General features: G+C 49.5%; 1 protein-coding gene and 1 pseudogene across 9 annotated transcripts in view; one reads left to right on the top strand and one right to left on the bottom strand.

Annotated features, from left to right (window-relative positions):
• Positions 1–197: 197 nt before the first annotated feature.
• Positions 198–6,502, bottom strand: LOC114228727 (60S acidic ribosomal protein P1-like; annotated as a pseudogene).
• A 132-nt stretch (positions 6,503–6,634) lies between these two features.
• The window catches only part of MAPK9 (mitogen-activated protein kinase 9), a 51,256-nt gene continuing 39,652 nt past the window's right edge, over positions 6,635–18,238 (top strand). For all 9 annotated transcript variants that reach the window (XR_008556280.1, XR_008556281.1, XM_054717105.1 and 6 more), the window contains exon 1: positions 6,635–6,832. The gene's annotated coding sequence lies outside the window, so the exon portion shown is untranslated. The remainder of the gene's footprint in view (positions 6,833–18,238) is intronic.

Genomic DNA, 18,238 nt, shown 5'->3' on the forward strand with positions numbered 1-18,238 from the left:
GAATCATCGATCAGCTGCCTCCTGCACGCCCCCCTACTGGGAATTGAGCCCACAACCTGGGCATGTGCCCTTGACCAGAATCGAACCCCGGACCCTTCAGTCCTCAGGCAGACACTCTATCCACTGAGCCAAAACAGCTAGGGCTGCTTTTTATTTATTTATTTATTTAAAGAGTTCAGCTTTTTATTGACTGTGTTACAAAAGAGGTTTAGTCAAAAAAGACCAAAGCCCAAGTCATCATCAGACTCCTCAGATTCTTCTTTCTTTGCTTCCACTTTCTTCTCTTCAGCTGGGGCAGCAGTAGTGGAGGGGGCAGGCCTCCTGGTGTAGCACCGGCTGCTGGGGCACGCCCACCAGCCGCTACATTGCAGGTGAGAATCTCAATATTGACATTGGCCAGAGTCTTTGCAAACAAGCCTGGCCAGAAAGGTTCAACATTTACACCAGCTGCTTTAGAGGGGGCATTGATCTTATTCTCCATCACCGTCACTTCATTGTTGTGCAGGATAAGGGCCGAGTAGATGCAGGTGAGCTCCGAGATGGCGGCCATGGTGTGGGTGAGTGCTGGGCGAATGGTGCTAGATGCTGGATGAAGTGAGGGCCTCACCCCAAAGCGCCTTAGCTTCCTCATAAGGACGGAGCACCTTACTCGGCAGCTGGGGGGAAAAAAGCTGTCTGATGCTTTTAAATATATATATATTGATTTCAGACAGGAATGGAGAGAGATAAAAACATCAGTGAGAGAGAAACATTGATCAACTGCCTCCTGCACACCCCCTACTTGGACTCAAGCCCACAAACGGAGCATCTGCCCTGACTGGGAATTGAACCTGCAACCTCCTGGTGCATGGGTTGATGCTCAACCATTGAGCCACACCAGCCTGGCTATCTGATGCTTTCCTCAGGTTAGACTAGGGTCATGTTTTTTAAAAAGAAAGACTAAGAAATAGAGTGCCCTTCTCATCACTTTATATCAGGGTACATACCATCAACATGTCTTATCACTGCTATGTTAAGTGGCTGCCTGTCTGAGGTAGTGTTTGTCAGGTATTCTATTCCCCGCCCCCCTTCCCACGCTTAACTCTTTGGAAGGCAGTCACCATGCTCATCCTCCACGTACAGAGGAGAGAGTTGTGCTTCACCTCTTTAAAAGGAGAGTGTCGCCATCAATTATTTGGAATTCAGTACAGATGTTTTGCTCTGCTCCATTTATTTATATTACTATGAACTCTTGGATATTTTATACTGAGTCATAACCCAATACTGTTATTTTGTTGCTCAAAATGTTCCAGTTCTTTCAGTTGGCTCTTGTCCTTTATGACATGCCCGTATTGCCTGTGTGTGTCCTTTATAAGCACACCCTTACTTTGTTGCATTGCAAGAGCTCCAGGCTCATCTTGTACATCCCCTGCCCCGACCCTGGAATCAGCCCAGTTTCCTTTATTGGAGATAACACCTGGGCTTGAGGTGCACTTTTGCTACTGGGGTGTCATTGCTTTTAGGCCACCTCCGTTGAGAGAGCAAGAACATCATTTGTGTGCTGAGTAATATTTTTTAAATATATTTTTATTGATTTCAGAGAGGAAGAGAGAGATGAAAACATCAATGATGAGAGAGAATCATTGATTGGCTGCCTCCTGCACGCCCCACACTGGGGATCAAGCCCGCAACTTGGGCATGTGCCCTCACAGGGAATCGAACTGGTGACCTCTTGGTTCCTAGGTCAACGCTCAGCCACTGAGCCACACCCAGCTGGGCATGAGTCATTTTTTGACTGGTTCTCGTTTCAAGGACACACTATTTTTTCATTCTCTCTGGAGCCTACAATGATTTTTTTCCCCCTTTGGGAATTTTCATCGCCATCTAGTCTGTTTCTTTCCAGATGCAGTTTTCTGTTCAGTTGTCTTAGCTTTCTTTGCCATGTCACCTTGGACTGTGTGGTCAGATTCAAGGTGGGGGGATAGTTCTGCGCACACAGTAGGGCCTATTGACGGTGACATTCACTGCTGAGCAATCTGAGTTAGGGGTCGGCTTGTTTTTGTTTTTTTGGAGGGGGGAGGGGGGTAGAAGCCTTTCCTTTGGGCTTTAAGGCTGGTCAGGCTTCCAAAGAGCAGCAAGGGTCCAGGGCTGGTGCTCCACGAGCTGCCTGGAGGAGGAAGGCTGAGAGCCACTGAAGTCAGCATTTGCTTAGAGCCACCCTACAGCTCTGTCTTCACAGCTCGCAGGCCCTCCGCTGTGCCCGTGGCTCAGACACCCTATTTCCTGTCACCAGAAAAGAACCCCCCAGACTCCTGCCTTTCCCAACTGTTTCTGCCTTTCCTCCTGCCACGTCCTTACCTGAGCCGGACTGCCAAGCCCGGGAGTAGGAGCCCCACCCAGGTGGCCATGAGAGCCCTTCTCCGGGGATTTTCAAACCGGGTTTGGGACAGAGGGCCCTTCCCCAGTTGGTGGTGGAAGAGCAGATGAAACAGGAAGAAGGAAGACAACACACAGAAGAGCAGGACATATGGATAGTTTGCCCATGACCTCCAAGGTCCTGGGCTGGTTCTCGGGCCTGCAGTCCTGCGGCCAGCTCCACCCCGCCTCCCACCCCACCCCATCCTGTGCGACAACCTCAAAAATTGTCCCCATTGGTTGAAGTGCAGTGTGGCCTTCTATAACACACCACTGAAACTGTCATGACTTGAACCCCTTGCACATCCTTGGCCCCAGTAAAGACTTCAGGAACTGGGGGAGGCCAGCATGAGGACACCCATCCCACTGCATGCATGATCTGCACCCCACCCCCCGAGTCCTTGCCGCATCCCCATGAGGCTGAGACCACCGCTCACGCCCTCCCCACAGAGCTGAGGCTGGGAGAAGTGAATGCTTTGTCCAGAAGAGCGTGACTAATGAGGAGCCCTGTTGGAAGCCAGGCCTGTGAAGGGTGAATGATGAGATTGGAGCCACGGACACCGGTCAGCCCTTGGCACTCCCCTCCCAGGGAGTGAAGACAGAGCTCTTCCTTCCTCCCGCACTCTCCTCCCTGGTATAGGCCCATGTGCGTGGGGAGGGAGGCTTCTGACACTGTGCAATCAAGGAGCCACGTCAAGGCTAGGGGAGGGGCAGTGAGGTAACAGAAGGGAAGGGCCAGTGGCTTTCATCTGGAGGGTACACAGCCAGGACCACAGAGCTGAGAGTGAGGGGAAGGGGGAAGGTGGGTGGGCAGTTCGGGTGCAGGCTCGAAAAGGTCTTCATCTTGGCAGAAGGGTGAGCAGGCTAAAGGCAGAGGTCCCACACTGAAAACCAAGGCAGGAGCCCTGGTGTCCCTGTTGACCTGTCCTCCCTCACCCTACCCCTAACACTTGACAATTCCACTTCTTAAAACAAATTTTTTCCTTTACATCACTTTAGCATAATTTTACATACATTAAAAGTCACCTTTTTAGGTGCACAGTTCTGAATTCAGAAGAATATGGAGTCCTATAACCACCATCATAATTAGAATATAGAGTACACGCATCATCCCAGAAAATTCCCCTGTGGCCCCTGGTAGTCATTCCTCTGCTCCCACTTGACCTTTGGCAACCACTGATGTGATTTTGCTTTTGCAGAAAGTCACCTAAATGGACTAATAGGCAATGCAGCCTTACGTCTGACTGCTTTCACTTAGCATGATGTTTCTGTTACTTATCCATTTGTGTTCTTGTCAGCAGGCCAGCCTTCCTGTTGTCGGACAATTGCGCACTGGATGGCTGTACCCCAGTTCATCCACTCACTGGATTATGGACGTACGGGAGCGGTACATGAATGTTGATGGCAGCTTTAGGGAGCTATTGAAAGGCCTTTGTCAGAGAAGGTGAGGCTTGGCCTGGGGCCATGGCAGAGGGTGTCAAGAGGAAGGGACTGATTTTAAAACAATTTCAAGAGTTTAGGGAAATCAAAATCTCAATGAGCGGCCCCTACACACCCACTAGGATGGCTATAATAGAAACGACAATGTCAAGTGGTGGTGATGTGCAGCGATTGGAAGTCTCGTACACTATCGGTGGCAAAGCTGCTATAAACATTCCCGTACCGCTGGGTGTGTGGATGTTTTCCCTCGGATACACAGCCAGGAAGAGGAGAGCTGTGGGGTATAACTGGTGTATGTCTAATGCCATCAGAAACTGCCACCGTTTCCCAAAGTGGATATACCGTTTTGCTTTGCCACCGATAGTGTACGAGACTTCCAGTCGCTGCACATCACCACCACTTGACACTGTCTGTCGTTTCTATTATAGCCATCCTAGTGGGTGTGTAGTGGTCGCTCATTGAGATTTTGATTTCCCTAAACTCTTAAAATTGTTTTAAAATCAGTCCCTTCCTCTTGACACCCACTGCCATGGTCCCAGGCCAAGCCTCACCTTCTCTGACAAAGGTCTTTCAATAGCTCCCTCACTGGTCTTGTGGCCGTAAGCCCTCATCCCTGCAATTCAATGTGGCCTAGTAATCTCCAAAATAACTCACATCACTCACTTCCTTTCTTAACACCTATCAACAGCTTTACCTCCACAGCCAGGGCCCCCCAGAGCCAGCGGGTAAGGATGAGTGAGGTTGCAGCCAGGTGTGGGTAACAGGGAGTGGTGGGCACTGGGGTAAACTGGGAGCTTTACCTACATGGCAGCTGCCACTCAGTTCCAGCTGACCACTGCCTCTGGGAATGCAGGCCCCACGTCGCCAGAGCGTCTAATTATGCAAGTGAAAGCAACAGTGGAGATGTTTCAAGTGAAAGCGATAAAAAACCCAACTCTCTGGGCTCATCAAACCATTTCAGTGAGTTGAAGCCAGCTCAGTGCTGCCCACCCCCCTCAAGGTCCTCATAACGCTCCCACCTCCAGTAAGACAGGTGATGTGTGGTTCCCTGAATGCAGGTCCTCACCTCTGAACCTTTGGTTCCGAGTGCCCTTTCCACTAAACCACTGGCCCAGCTCCATCTGGGCTTCCTCCTGGCTGAGGCCTTCCTCAACTGCTCCTCCCACCTGGCCGGCTAGGTCAGCTGTCAGCCTGGCTCATGTGTCCTTCCCCAATTCTCATCACGCTTGCGGCAGGATCCTCTCATGTGCTGGCCTCTAACAAAATTCTGTACACTCTTCCAGGCATGGACCAGTGCCCGGCTTGTCACCTCAGTTCTGTTCACTGTAGTTCATAAACAAAAAAAGCAGAATTCTTTCAGAAAACTCAACATGAAATATGTACAGTGTGTGTGTGTACACAACGATCTTTGGTGCTCACTTTGCGTGGGGTGAGTGCTGTAAACTCAGGGCTGAAGTGTTTGGGAATGGGTGCCCCTTCCTATTCTGAGAGGAAGCACCCACAAGTGCTTCCTGGTAAAACCACAGACAGTTCTGGCAGCCAGACTTCATTGGCTTCCCTTAAGTCTTGATGGTGGAAATTTTGCTCCCCTGTTTTCTGTTGTGCACCTGGGGCAGGTGGCTGGTGAGGCTGCGGCGAGGAGTAGGAGCTGCAATTTCAAGCAGGACCTGCCATGCTCCATTTCAGGAAACTCCCTCTGGTGGCCAAGGTGGGGGTGGCCTAAGAGGGATACCACGCTGGGTCCCTTCCTCTACCCCACCCCTCCGCTGAGGCTCTGGTGCCCCCCAGCCTGGCTCTGGATCACAGGCTTGCCGCCCTCCCCAAATTCTGCCCCCACTTTCCATATCCTCCTGCCCCCTGACCTCCCCGCATGCAGAATCCTGCTCCTTTCCCCCATTTTGGCCCCCACCTTGGCCACCCTGTAGGGCCAGGCGTCCTGTGACAGCTGCTCCTTCCCCACAGTCCTCCCACTCCACCAAAGGACCTCTGCGCCCCACCCCTAGCCCCCCTTCTCACGCCATGCGCCCAGCCTCCGAGCCTCTCTTCCACCGTTGTGTATCCAAACCATCCGGTGTTTATCCAAAAGAGGCGGCAACACCCGGTACTCTGGCCTTCCCCACCTTTTCATAGGATCCCAGGCCTGCTGGAGTCCGATCGAGGGGCCGGAGGGCTGCGACCCCAGGCCCCAGGGAGCCCAGGGCACTGCACTCCTTCCTCCCATTTATGACCCTGCCCTCCTCTGAGGCTGGTTTGACCCCTGTCCAAGCGCACCGGCCTAGTCTCTCTTCCCCTCCGCCACTGGCCGACAAGGAACACTCGTCTGCACTCGGCCATCCCCAGGGCACCCCCTTTCCCAGGCCCGATTTCTGGCCGCACCCCTAGAAGCCCGTTCAGAGCGAGCAGCGGAGTCCAAGGCCCCGCCTCTGCTCTCCGCTCCCTCGCCGTCCCGCCTCCCGGAGGCCATCACACGCCGGAATCCTGGGCGCCGAGGCCCGGGCTCTTCCCCATAACGGGCCTGCTCCGTCCCCTTTCAGACCTCCCCGCCGCTTTGCACCTGCAGCCTCGAGGCCCGCTCTCCGTCCCCTGGTGCGCCCCTCCGCCGGCTCCGCGTCCGGCCGCCGCACCGCTGGACCCACAGGGACCAGCTGACTCCCCGCTCTACACCTGAGGCTGCGGACCCCCGAGCGCACCGAGCCCGCGTGCTCCGCCCACCGCCCTCCAGCGGCCCGCCCCCTGGTGCTATTGGCCGCGCCAGCCCGGGTCCCTGCGCGCTGATTGGTCGGCGTGCGGGTCGCTCAGGCCGGGCGCCGCGGCGGCGGCGAAGGGAGCCGGACCGGAAGGGTCGACGCACCCCCGCGCCCCTCACACCCACGGCGGCTGCGGCGGCGGCGGCGGCGGGGCTGAGCGGGCGGGGCGGCTGGCCGAGCCCGGGCAGGAGCCGCCAGCGCCGCCAGTCCGCCCGCCCTCCCTGTCCCTCGGCTCAGCGGCGGGAGGCGAGGTGAGCCCGGCGGCTGTCTAGGCCCGGTGGGGGCTGCTTGGGCCTTGCCCCGCCCCGCCAGGGAGGGGCGACGGGAGGGCCTTGCGGCCTGGGTCCGCGCGATCCGGGTCCGCTAGGGGTGACGGGCGCGGGACCGGGCTCTGCGGGCCGCGGGCTCTGCGGGCGCCGGCGGGGCGGCCGACGCCCCTGTGCTCCCGGCTGCCGCAGTCGCCCCGCCCGCCGGCTGTCAGAGCCCCGCGCTGCGGGCCGGCTCCCCGGCCTGGCCGGGCTCGGCGGGACCTGCCGTGGGCTCTGCGGGGGCCACGCAGCTGCACACCGCGCTGGGATGCTCAGGAGTCGGGGCCTGGTTCCCGCGACGTTGGCCGTGGCACTGACTCGGTGTTCCTCTCGGGGAAGTGGGGAAATGCCCGCTCGTTGGGACGGGGTTGTTTCCAGGCCAAGCGAACGTGTGGGAAAGCGCCTGGGCAGGAGCCCGGGCACAAATGCGGGAAGCCGGGCTGGAACTGCCTCTTGCTGGGGTGAATGTGGCGGGAACCCCCTCTTCATCGCCCGGCGTCCCCGTCCTCGGTCTCCTCCAGTGCCTTGTCATTGCTCGCTCCGTGCCCTGGGCCCACGCCAGCCAGGGCGGGCCCTGCCCACCTCCCCTCGCACCCAGAGCGCCGCCGTCCTCTCCCAGTCATCCCACCTGCTGGAACCTGGCCGCCCGTTTGTTTACCAGCACCTTTGCACTTGCTGTTTCCAGGCTTGGAGCTGTCTCCGGGTTTTGGCACAGCTGGCTCCTCTGGTTCTTCCTCCGGTCAGATGTCTCCTTTAACACCAGGCCTTCCTCGACTACCCTCTTTCATCCCTTAGTTTTTCAATAATTATTTTGTTCAAATCCCCTCCCTCCCCCCAGCATTCACGCTGATTCTCTTTATTTGCCTGTTTATTTTTTTGTCTCCAGTGCTAGGATGCAGCTGTATGAAAACAGGTAGTTGTCTGCTTTGTCCCCAGTGCTTAGAAAGCATCGGTTCAGAGGATGCATGACCCTGCCTGCCTGTTGTCTCTGCTTTATCCGTTCATTTAGTGGCTTCTGACTAACTTGTGAAACATGGAAGCAGGTGGATGCTTGTTCTCATTTTATGAAACATGTTAATGTCCTTGACCCCTTTATTTGGTAACACTCAGAACAAGCTGTGATATAAAAATCTTACATTTTAATAACGTGTTAGCCTTAATTTCCTCCCACACATTCGGGAGACATCTACTGGAGTCTACATTATTTAGGTCAGGCTTTCTGCTTAGCCTTGGGGACAGAAATACGATAGCATCAGGGTCCCTTCCTCCAGAGGGCCTGAGAGCCCCGCGGTGAAGGCAGACACGCCCAGTTGGTGTTGGGACAGTGTGGTCCATGCATGCTGTGGTGGAGGGGCTGTGCCGTGAGAAGATGACAGTTGGTGCTGTAGTTGGGCCTTGAAGGGTGATGAGAAATGCCAGGGAGGGAGAGGCACAGAAGTGGGAAAGGGCAGGGTAAAGCAAAGACCTTAGCCAGCGTGGGGTTTGGAATCAACCTGCTGAGCCAGGGGTAAGAGACTGGTGGGGAGAACCCTGGAGAACCAGACCTCACCTAGCAGTTTTAAAAAGATGTCTGAACTCCATATTTGTTAATTTCGCTCTCTGGAGTTTTAAATGTTGGCAGTAGCTAATTAAAAAATTGTTTTAATGTTGTGAGCCAAACAAAATACAGACCTGATTGAGCTTGGTTGCAGGATTGTAGACCTCCAGGGCCGGCAGCAAAGGGAGGAAGTGGTGCAGAGCTGGGAAGGCAGCCTGAGGCCAGGGGAGCTAGTTGGTCCAGGTGCTCTCATTAATTGTCACAGCCCTGTGAGGGCTCAGCAGCCTGCTGCACAGCAAGCAGTTGGGAGGTGAAATTTGAACCCAGGTCTCCCCCTGGTCAGTGTGTATTCCTGAGTCCCTCAACTCCAAGTATTCTCTTGGCTTTTAATTTGTTCTGGAAAAACAATATTTGATCTAAACAATGTTTTTCTTCATTTAACCTTTTTTTCCCTGTCAGAAGGATCCTTCGGGGTTAAAAATAATCCCATTTGGCATATCATTCTTGGAGAGCTTTGATTTTTTTTTTTTTTTTTTGAGGATTTAATTTTCAGGATGTCAGGACTTTAAATAATTTGTTGATAGATTAGAGTGTGTTTATTTGCCACCCCCCCCCCCAAATAATGTTAGAGGGTACACTTCAATTTGTCTATTTAAAATAAATTTAATTTTTTAGATAAAGAAAAAGTGCCAGATGAAGCAAGTAATAGTGAATCAAACATTTATTTTCATGATGTATAAGGTAAAACAGAAAACACATTTTTTTCTTGTTTTTTTAAAAATATATTGTATTGATTTTTTACAGAGAGGAAGGGAGAGGATAGAGAGTTAGAAACATCAATGAGAGAGAAACATCGATCAGTTGCCTCTTGCACACCCCCTAGTGGGGATGTGCCCGAAACCAAGGTACATGCCCTTGACCGGAATCGAACCTGCGACCCTTCAGTCCACAGGCCGACACTCTATCCACTGAGCCAAACTGGTTAGGGCTGCACATTTTTTTCTTAACACTATTGTTTCAGCAGTAGGGCAGCTATGTTTGGTCTAAATATATAGTTAACTCCTAAGAAGTTAACTATATATTTAAGAAGGTGACATTTTTACATAATTTTCTTTGAGAATAATTAAATTTGTGCTTAGCCTTTTGTGATTGTGTGAACTAATTTCAATATCAGTCTTTATATCAGCTGTTTATTATGAGGACCTTAAAACATGTATTTAAAAAACAACAGAATAGTATCCAGCTTCAACAATTATAAACTCCTAGCCAATCTTGTATTATCCCTAACCTCATCTACTTATACTCTCACCCCCTCATATTATTTTCAAGCAAGTCCTAAATATGTAATTTCATTCATGAATTTTTTAGTATATGTCTCTAAAAGATAATGACTTTTTAAAAAAATATATATATTTTACTGATTTTTTACAGAGAGGAAGAGAGAGGGATAGAGAGTTAGAAACATCGATGAAAGAGAAACATCAATCAGCTGTCTCCTGCACATCCCCTACTGGGGATGTACCCGAAACCAAGGTACATGCCCTTGATCGGAATCGAACCCGGGACCTGTCAGTCCGCAGGCCGAAGCTCTATCCACTGAGCCAAACCAGTTTCGGCTAAAGATAATGACTTTTAAACTTGGAAAACCAATACTTTCTTTTCTTTTTTTAATATATTTTTGTTGATTTCAGAGTGTAAGGGAGAGCTAGAGAGAGATAGAAACATCAATAATGAGAGAGAATCATTGACTGGCTGCCTCCTGCACTCCCCCCACTGGGGATCCAGCCTGTAACCCAGGCCTGTGCCCTCACCAGGAATTGAACCGTGACCTCCTGGTTCATAGGTGGATGCTCAGCCACAGAGCCATGCCAGTTGGGCACTAATCTTCTATAATGATAAAAGTGTAATATGCTAATTAGACTGGACGTCCTTCCTGATGTCCTTCCTTCCGGACAAAGCCGCAGCAGGGGTGGGGGGCGCTGAGGCAGAGGTGGCAGAGGCCCCCAGCTGCGGTGGCGGCAGGTGGGGCCAGGGTCAAGGCCTTTGCACAAATTTCGTGCATTGGGCCTCTAGTTCTATATAATAAAAGGGTACTATGCAAATTGACCCTAAGGGCAGAATGACCGCTCGACCAGTCACTAGGAGGCACACTGACCACCTCTTGGTCCCTCCCCCCGGCCGGCAGGCTCGATGGTGAACGGGGAACTGGGGGTGGGTGGCGGGATGCAGGTGGCACCAGGCCAAGGCCCCTGCCCCGCTGGTCGCCCTACACACAGAGGGCGACCTGCGGTGGGGGCGGGAACGGGCGACCTCTTGGTCCCTCCTCCCAGCTGGCAGGCTCCAATTGCCCGATGGAGAATGGGGAACTGGGGGTAGGTGACAGTGGGGGGTGGGGCCGGCTATGGGCAGCCAGGAAAGATGGCCCTGATCACAGGCCAGGCCTAGGGACCTTACCCATGCACAAATTTCGTGCTCTGGGCCTCTAGTTTCTTAATATAACCAATGACCAATCAATATTCAAATTTCCCATTGTCAGATACATTTTATAGTTTCTTCAATTGTTTGTTTATTGGAATCAGGATCCAGATAAGGTCCATACTTTGTGATTGGTTGATAGGTCTTTTAAGTGGCTTTCAACCTGTAGATCCCCCCTCTCGGTTTTTGTTTATTTGTTTTCTTTGTAGTTTATTTTTTGAAGCGATTAGGTTGTTGTATAGCATTTCCATAGTTGGGTCTTACTGATTGCATCTCTACAATGTAATTTAATGTGTTTCTCTGGGTATTTCCTGAAAATTTATAATTGGATCTGGATGAGGTTTGGTCAGATTCAGGATGCCTTCCTAAGTGAGGTGTGGTCTCCTGTCCAGTAACATCGCTTGGCTCCCTGAGATATTAACAGCAGTTGATGCTCAATCCTAGACCCATTGAGTCATTAGGAGGATGTATTATTTGGGAGGCAAGTATGTATATCTTTTGCCCAATAAGAACTCATTTTTTAAAAAAAGAACTGTGGATCTCCAATTTTATATTGGCCTTTGAATTGACACTTAAAATGTTTTTATTTCATTGATGCCTCAAGTCCTCTTTGGAAAACGTTGGGGTATAAATTAGTAGATACAAAAACATTGAGTGAGAGTAGTCACCATTTTAACATAGGAATTCCTTAGAGCTAAGGAAGTTCACTAAATGTTTGAAGGTAAAATTCATAAATTTAATGTTATTTAATTCATTTGCTTTTTTTGTTTGTTGTTTGTTTTTCTTTTTTGGTCCTATAAAATATTCCACCACCATCAGCAGGCCCCTTCCAGCTAATTTTACCATAGTATCTTTTTTAAGCAAAGACTGCATACTCTAAAACATTTCAGGAATAGTAAAAATAGATTCTAAGGATAAATGGATTAAAAATGAGTTATTTTTTCTTAAAAATGAGGCATTAATATTAACTTTTTAATGTTAAACTAGAGGCCTGATGCACGAAATTTGTGCACAGGGGGGCGGGGAGTCCCCTCAGCCCAGCCTGCACCCTGTCCAATCAAGGATCCCTCTGGGGATGTCCGACTGCCGGGCCTAAACAAGCAGTCAGACATCCCTCTCACAATCCGGGACCACTGGCTTCTAACTGCTCACCTGCCTGCATGCCTGATTGCCCCTAACCGCTTCTGCCTGCCACCCCCTCAACACTCCCCTGCCAGTCTGATCAACACCTAACTGCTCCCCTTCCGGCCCAATTGCTCCCAACTGCCCTCCCTTGCCGGCCTGATCGCCCCCAACTGCCCTCCCCTGCCGGCCCGATCGCCCCCAACTGCCCTCCCCTGCCGGCCTGGTTGCCCCCAACTGCCCTCCCCTGCCTGTCCAGTCACCCCCAACTTCCCTCCCCTGCCAGCCTGGTCGCCCCTAACTGTCCTCCCCTGCTGGCTGGTCACCCCTAACTGCCCTCCTCTGCTAGCCTGATTGCCCACAACTGCCCTCACCAGCTGGCCATCTTGTGGTGGCCAGCTTGTGACCACATGGGGGCAGCCATCGTGTGAGAGGGCATGACATTCAATTTGCATATTACCTCTTTATTATATAGGAAGATTTCTATGAAAAGTGCCATGGGAATTTTTATGGGGGTTGCATTTGCATTGAATTTGTAGATTGCTTTGGGTAGTATGGACATTACTTAACAATACTGAGTCTTCCAGTACATGAGAATGGACTCTTTTCATTTATTTGTCTTCTTTAATTTCTTTCATTAATATGATAAGTACTACAGGTATTTAACCTCTTTGGTTAACTTTATTCCTAGGTATTTTAGTCTTTTTGATGCAATTGTAAATGGGATTGTTTTTTCTCTTTCTGATAGCTTATTATTGCTGTACATGAAAACAATAGATTTTTATGTATTGATTTTGTATACTGCAGCTGTACTGATATCTGTATTAGTTCTAACAATTTTTTTGAAGGAGTCTGCCCTCTGGCTCCATAGCCTGATCTTAACCACTCTTATCACACTGCCCTATCCATTATTCTCCCACTTAGTTTTGCCTTTAACAGATGTTTACTGGGCACCCACTACGTAGTTAGTAGGAGATTGAAAAATGAATCAGACACATTTTCTTCCCTCAAGGAGCTCACAGCATAGAAGTAGAGATCGACTTGGAATGCAAAATATGATTAACACAGGTGGTGGTGGCAAAAAGGAAGGCATGCCTGGCACAGTTTGAGGGGAAAATTAGAGGGCAAAACTTGTAGGAGAAGCAGGTGCTTGCACTAGATTTTGGAGGAGGCTGAAAGTTGGCCAGAAAAAGGGGAGCGAAGTCATTTCAAGCAGACTGACCAGCTCAGGCAGAGGCCTGAAGGGGTGCAGTAGTCAGCGTGTCTGCTGCTCCCAGTGGTTTGATATTCCCCGAAAGCGGGCTAGAGGGCCTGCAGACTACTCTGCTGTGCTAAGTATTAGGATTCTACTCTCCAAGCCCTGGGCAGGTTAGATAGAGCATTGTCCCACTACGCCAAGGTTGCAGGTTCAGTCCCCAGTCAGCGCACATACAAGAATCAGTCAGTGAATGCATAAATAAATGGAGCAACACATCGATGTTTCTCTTACTCTCTCCTTTCTCCCTCCTCCTCCCCCTCCACCTCTCCATTCCTTTCTCTCTCTCTCTAAAAAAAATACTTTTACGCGTAAGGCAGTTGGCACTATTGAAGGAATTTACATGGAGAGCAGTATAATCACTGCATATTTTCAACAGATCTCTTTTTTCTTTTTTAATTCCTTATTTTGAAATATAGAGTTACCAAAAGTTGCAAAAATAGTAGAGAGGTCCCTGCACCTGTCACCCAATTTCCCCCAATGGTTGTATATTTGCATAACAATATAGAACTTCAAAACCAGGAAAGTGGCATTGATACAATGAGCACTTACAATACTGTCATTTTATCACATGTGGAGATTTGTACAATCACACCACAATCAAGATACAAAACTGTTTCATCATCCCAAAGGTCTTCCTGGTACTACCCCTTTATAATCACACCACCCTCTTCCCCTCACCATCCATAACCCCTGGCAATTGCTAATCTATTCTGCAGCTCTACTTTTGTCATTTTAAGAATGTTGTATAAATGGAATTATACAGTATGGATCTTTTGCGATTGGCTTTTTTGTTGTTGCTAAGTATAGCCTTAAGATCCACCCAAGTTGTGTTTTTCAGTAGTTTGCTCACTTTATTGCTGAGAGGTGTGCCATGGTGTGGATGCACAGCACCCTGGTTAACCATTCACCCCATTGATGGACACCTGGATGGTTTCCAGTTTTGAGTTATTACAAATACAGCTGCTATGAGCATTTGTGTACAGGTTTTCATGTGGACGTGTCTCTTCGTGTGGACAGAGGGTAATTGTGAAAATTTGCTTTTAATCACAGCAGTCAGTTCATTTATATATTGCATGTTCTGGGTATTCTAAAGCCTTCGTGTGATCAGAGGTTTAATTGAGCCTGTGAGTGACTGAGTTGTCTTCATCAGAAGAAAGTGCCTAAGTGGAGTGAAGCCAACAGGATGAAATGTGAAGACCTGTGTTTTTCTGGCCTGGTCCCGACCAGTGCTTGGACACATCGCTCTACTTTCTAACTAAAATGAGAGATATTAGGGTGGTGTACTGGGGAAAACACAAATATTATAGTCAAACACCCCTAAATTCAAACCCAGGCCATGCCACTTCTAGCTCTCCAGGCTGTTTCCTCACTTGCAGAGGGGGACAGTACTGCGCACACACGCTGTTAGGAGAGCGTTTGTAACTGCGAGCTCAGAGCCTCGCTCACTCTCCTGCCTCCAGTCTCATCTGTCTCCACCCCATCCTCCCCTCGACTGTCAAAGGGACCCTGCTGCAGCTTTTCATTTTTTTAAAAAATATATTTTATGATCTTTTACAGAGAGGAAGGGAGAGGGACAGAGAGCCAGAAACATCGATGAGAGAGAAACATCGACCAGCTGCCTCCTGCACACCCCTTACCAGGGATGTGCCCGCAACCAAGGTACATGCCCTTGACTGGAATCGAACCTGGGACCTTTCAGTCCGCAGGCTGACGCTCTATCCACTGAGCCAAACCGGTTTCGGCAGCTTTTCATTTTTAAATTGAATCTTTATGATTAAATTATTTAACTAGTGTTTTTTAAAATGTGAAATATGTTCATGGCTACAAAAAAACCCCACATCAACAGAACAGTAAGTTATCATTGTAAGTGAAAGAATCATTTCCCACTGTGTCTGTACTTGCTAGCATGTTGTGTGTGTGTGTGTGTGTGTGTGTGTGTGTGTGTATTTCTCTGTAGATTGACATTTACTAGTGTACTCTGCTTTAATTTGCCTTATTTCCCTTATTTTAGACGTCGTTTCATATCAATACACAAATTTCCTACATTGTTTTTAATGGCTTTATTTTACTTTAATCCATAATTTATTCAATCTTTCTTAAATTCGTGTTTACAAGTGGTTTACAAGAAGTGCTGCAAACATCTTTGAATATTTGTGGAATACATTTTTAGAATCGTAGTTGACAGGTTAAGAGTCATGTGCATTTCAAATTTTCATTAGCTATTATCTTATTAGATATTTTCTTCCCAAAAAAATCTTTTGCCAGTTTATACTTCTCACTGGCAAGTATGAAAGTACCATTTCCTCAGACCTGGGTTGATACTGTGAAGAGACTTGCTTTCAGGTCTTGCCTCCTCCAGAAGCCTTCCTGTACATCCACCTCTCACTCATACAGTCCATCACCCGTTCACACCGTTCTGCTGGGCTCCTGCCCTGCGGCCTGTGCGCACTAAGACACTGGGGTGCAGTATGATAATTATGCTGGTGGTGGTTGAGGGAAGGGACTGTCTGGTTAGTCCTCGCTCTCACAGCCCCTGCCTCATACTTACACACAAGCATGTTTGCTGGGAGAGCTCAGTGGATGGCAGATGACGTCCCACAAGACTGGGACTGTATGCGCTGCACTGTTCTTTCCCACTTTAAGATTTGAGAACTATGTAAAGCTGTAGTTGGAGCTATTTTTAAATTTATTAAAATTAACCGGGAATTTAATACTATATTTGCAATACCTAAATTGCTTATATTTAGAGACTAGAGTTAGATAGATTTTTAAAAAAGGATTTCTTACTCTCGGTTCTAAGCAGGAAGGCATGTTCTTTCCCACCAGTATTTATGGAATGGGTAGTTTACTCCAGTATTTGAAGGGGATTCTACAGGGGCCTCAGGCTTAGAGAAATAGAGTTTTTAGATGAGAGCATTTCATTCAGCAAGCACTCGGGAAGCAGCATGGAAGGTAGGAAGGCCATGGGCGGAGCCAGACGCCTTTAGCAAAGGCCCTGCTGCCTCCTTCCCTCTAGGCGTCCACTGGCCACACAGGTCTGCGGAGTCCCAGGAGCAGTGTGTCCCCGGGAGCTTTTTCAGTGGCTCATTGGAGGGCTTTAGACATTTCCTTACGTTTATCAGGCAGTGCTGTGGGAGAGGGAGACAGGCCTCCCTGCTTCGGCGGAGCTCCTAGCCTGTGGCACCAGGTCTCCCTGCTGGGAGCAAGGTGAGGAGCCAGCGCCCACCAGGAGGGACGCGGAGGCAGCGACCTCAGCTTCGGTGTGCTGGAATGTGGTTTCATGAGGAATGCCTATACTCCCCAGTTGGTAAACTTTTCTGAAACCCAGCTGAGATCCATTTTGTTGACATATAATCGCAGTAGAGTTGATTTCATTAATTACTAAATTATATGTTTTCTCAGGTTGCCTGGAGGTTTTTTCTCCTGCTCTCGAGGCCCAAGCTTGACAGAGAAGGTAGCTTTGACAGGTTTTCTCTTAGGTGCTTTTTTCCCTGCCTAATAAGGACAACTTATTTTAAATTATTTTAAATCTTGAGATGAAATTAATAATTTGAACCTAATGATGTAATGTACCATATTCCTCAAATTTACAAAAGCTAACCTAATATTGTACCAGTCAAACTGTAAGTTGCAGCAGCTGTAGCAGAGAGAGAGTCCCCAACTTGCTCAACAAGGTTGAGATTAATTTGTGCCAGTCTCATTGTGGGCAGGGGGACCAGATTGGGGGGCGTCTCTATGCCACCAGATCATTCAGGATGCTGGCTGGTGGGGGGCTTTAGCATGTGACTTCCATCTCTGGATCTGTGTCAGCTAATTCCCCAGCCGGCAGCAAGGAAGAAAGGTAGATTGGACATCAAGCAGCTTTCTATTAAAAAAAAAAAAAAAGATCTGGAGGTAGCATAGCATATATTACTTCTGTTCACATCTCATTAGCCAGAAGTTCTTGGTCATCTGGCCACACCTGGCACTGGGGGAGTAGGCAGATGCCATCCCTAGTTGGGCAGCCGGAACAGGAAGGCTTCTGTTACTACAACAAAGAAGGGGGAGGGTCCTGGGTGCGTTAGGAGCCCGGGCCTATCGTGCTTCTTGTCCCTTAGCCCTTCAGACTCAAAGCTGAACTCGCTGACTCGCATGGGTCTCCAGACGCTTCGCCTCATTTCTCCTGTCTCCTCTGAGGGCTGTGAGTTGTGTACATTCTTCCTCCAAGCCATGCCTCTTTTCCCCACCTGCCATGATTCAGTCATTTTTGCCAGGTCCCTTCGTCTTCAGTCCTGCCCACTTAAATCCGCCCCTTTCTCAGCTTCCCGAATGAGCTCTCTGAAAAGCAGGTCAGAGCACATGCCTCACGCGCTTTGATGGCTCCATAGCCTCGAGCTCAGGCCCAGGTGGCTCCCGGTGGCTTATGGGCCTGTGGTGATCTGGCCTCATTTTCCCTCTCCAGCTTCTTTCCCTCACTATCCAGCAAAACTAAATCTCAAATGATTTGTCATGCTCAGAGGCACCTCCAGCTCTCTGCACATGCTCCTTTCCTTCCCTGCACCCCAAACCTTCTCTGGGTTTAGGACTTTCCCGGCCTCGGCTCTCTTCCTGAGTGTGCCCACCGGATGTGCTCTCACACCAACTGCTCTGGCACAGGACCTTGCCCGCAGTGGTGCTCAGGACATGCTTTATGAGTGACCAGCATTGCTAATGTCTTACAGTATGGCAAAGAAACAGCAGGTTGCCGTGGCTACCTACCTCTTTGCCACGTCTGTCTCTTATCCTTGTATTTGTACCCCACTAGCCCAGCTGAGCAATTCACCATGTTTGAGCAGTCAGCTTGAGCTCCGTGCCTCTACTGTCTGTCTCTGGCAAAACAGTCCAGGTCAGATGCCACCTCCTCCAGGAAGCTTCCCTTGTCTTCTACACTCCAGCTCATGGGTAGGATCTCTTTTGGTTTTGTTTACATTTTGCTTAT

This window comes from Eptesicus fuscus, chromosome 6, assembly GCF_027574615.1.
Source record: "Eptesicus fuscus isolate TK198812 chromosome 6, DD_ASM_mEF_20220401, whole genome shotgun sequence".
In the NCBI taxonomy this organism is placed as follows: Eukaryota; Metazoa; Chordata; class Mammalia; order Chiroptera; family Vespertilionidae; genus Eptesicus; species Eptesicus fuscus.